The 2,750-nt window shown below is 40.6% G+C and overlaps 1 long non-coding RNA gene across 1 annotated transcript in view; it reads right to left on the bottom strand.

Annotated features, from left to right (window-relative positions):
- The window catches only part of LOC123971690, a 6,044-nt gene that overhangs the window by 1,032 nt on the left and 2,262 nt on the right, over positions 1-2,750 (bottom strand). The gene's annotated exons all lie outside the window — the stretch shown is intronic.

Genomic DNA, 2,750 nt, shown 5'->3' with positions numbered 1-2,750 from the left:
GAGCACATACCTTCATCAGCAGACATTAAAAGGTCATTGGTGACTTTAAGCAAGGCAGTCTCAGTGCTGTGGTACTTCCTAAAACCAGACTGAAACTTTTCAAATAATTTGTTATTTTCCAGTACAGTGAGCAGCTGTTTGGACACAATTCTTTCTAGAATCTTTGCAATAAAAGGCAGTTTTGAAATTGGTCTAAAATTATGTGGGAGGGAGGGATCTAAACCAGGTTTCTTTAAAAGTGGGTTCACGCAAGCCGTTTTAAAATAATCAGGGACACAACCAGTAGATAGGGAGCTGTTGAAAACAGAGATCAAATGGGGCCCAACAGAATCCATTACTTTCAGTAAAAACTTTGTAGGTATTACATCAAGTGGGCTGGAGGACACTCTCATTTTAAAACTCTCTTGTTTCTGGTGAGGAACCTCTGAGTAAGAGGCCGGGGGGGTAATAGAGGCTCTGATTGACACCACCTTATTGGTAAAATAAGATAAAAACAATTCACAGTCATCATTACTTCCAGCTGAGGCACAAGGAGGGGTTGGGTTTACCAGCTGATCCACAGTCTTAAACAGAAACCTGGGGTTGTGTTATGTGTAGTAATTCAGAGTTCAGAAAAATAGTGTGTTCTCGCATCCTTAACCATGTTATTGTAGTTAATTAATAAATCCTTCAGACTGAGGTAATGGACTTGGAGACTGAATTTTTTCCATCTGCACTCTGCTTTCCTGCATTCCCTTTTTAGGCTGCGAATGCTGTCATTTATCCAGGGTTGCTTACTAGCTTTAGATGTAGGCCTAACCTTTAGAGAAGCAGTAATATTTAGTCTACATCGGATGGTTAAGAAATTATGGTTAATAAACAAAATCCCAATACAGAATATGAATGGGATATTTACTTACAGAACCTCACTGTTGAGCTCTGTTACAGTGTTGAATAGTGGGCGCATCTGGGCAACATGCACATCTCTCAGTAAATAATAAGGATAATATATTCAGTCAAGTTTAAATGGGCCTGATGAAGCTGATCATATTCATATCTAGCAAGTATTGTTTTCTATAATTTAGCTTAAGTTTGTCAGTAGAGTAGATGCTGTATTGTCAGTTAGCACAAGCACAACCAGCCTCAGCCAGTACTAGCACAACCCAGTGCAGACGTCTTTAGCAAGTCACACAGACCCAGGTGAAACACAAGAAGTCTCAGCCAGTACGAGCACAGCCAGAGATGTACAGCCAGCATCAGATACAAGCAGCTCAGACCCTAATGGAACAGTTGCTGCTCCATCAAATGACCCAACAGATTGGCCCAGAGTCTGAGGACTGAGTTAGTGCGCAGAGGTCCATTCAAATTAGAACTGGATTTTTCTAGAAGAGGTTTCCATTCAGGATTATTACAGAGACAGACTGTTTTAAAGTGTAACTGTGCAGCAGGGAATACAGTATGGAGGTGATTTACAGTGGCTCCAACCAGGACTCTGACTCCGGGGATGATGAAAACACGACAGGTTCAGGCGGGGACAGGAGAGGAATCAAGCAGGAGAGGAGCATGTAATGGGAATTTCCTAAATACCATTTCCAAAGATATTGCATGTAACCCTGCACTCAGTTAGACTCATGTGTAATGTGGCACTAAATCTGTGTAAACGTAACAGTCAAAATATCTCTGTTCCCTGTGTTATCCAGACTTCAGGGACAACATTTCTCTTTGAGATGATATGCATTATTAGAGAAAAACTCAAATTACAGATCTGTTAACAAACTTTTCCCAAGCAGACGGCTTCAAGGTCCTTATAACTGTAAGACTAAAACTAATTCTAAATGTAAGAACCTAGAGTTAAAGAGAGTTATTATTATTACATTACATAACCAACCAATGAAAATAGGTTTAACGAACAGTAAGAAGCAACACGATCCTTCAGTAATGAACACTCACAATATTAATTACATGGTTGCTAACTATGGTTTAGGAAGCAATGACCAACTGGACATGTGATTAAAACTATGTGGTATTCCAGCAGCAGGCAGTTTTAGCATCAGACAGCTAGACACTCTGAAGGTACAATTAGAGGTGGGACAACCTTTAAAGCACCATTCACCCCCAGCCATCCCAGCCCGGCCCACACCAGAGCCAACACAGTTTACAGACAAAGATCCAATTCATTTTCAAACTTCCATATGACAGCCCCCGTGATGGAAGTGGCGTCTGGAGATGGAAACTCACAGCTGGTCCATAGACCGTTGGTGTACAGCGAAATGAAGGAAGCATCACGACAGCTTCCTCGAGTCCAGGATGGTGGAGTAATATACACTACCGTTCAAAAGTTTGGGGTCACATTGAAATGTCCTTATTTTTGAAGGAAAAGCACTGTACTTTTCAATGAAGATAACTTTAAACTAGTCTTAACTTTGAAGAAATACACTCTATACATTGCTAATGTGGTAAATGACTATTCTAGCTGCAAATGTCTGGTTTTTGGTGCAATATCTACATAGGTGTATAGAGGCCCATTTCCAGCAACTATCACTCCAGTGTTCTAATGGTACAATGTGTTTGCTCATTGGCTCAGAAGGCTAATTGATGATTAGAAAACCCTTGTGCAATCATGTTCACACATCTGAAAACAGTTTAGGTCGTTACAGAAGCTACAAAACTGACCTTCCTTTGAGCAGATTGAGTTTCTGGAGCATCACATTTGTGGGGTCAATTAAACGCTCAAAATGGCCAGAAAAACAGAACTTTCATCTGAAACTCGA

The sequence above is a fragment of the Micropterus dolomieu genome, linkage group LG05 (assembly GCF_021292245.1).
Source record: "Micropterus dolomieu isolate WLL.071019.BEF.003 ecotype Adirondacks linkage group LG05, ASM2129224v1, whole genome shotgun sequence".
In the NCBI taxonomy this organism is placed as follows: Eukaryota; Metazoa; Chordata; class Actinopteri; order Centrarchiformes; family Centrarchidae; genus Micropterus; species Micropterus dolomieu.
Note: the sequence above shows the minus strand (reverse complement) of the source record. Positions and strands in the feature narration are given on the sequence as shown.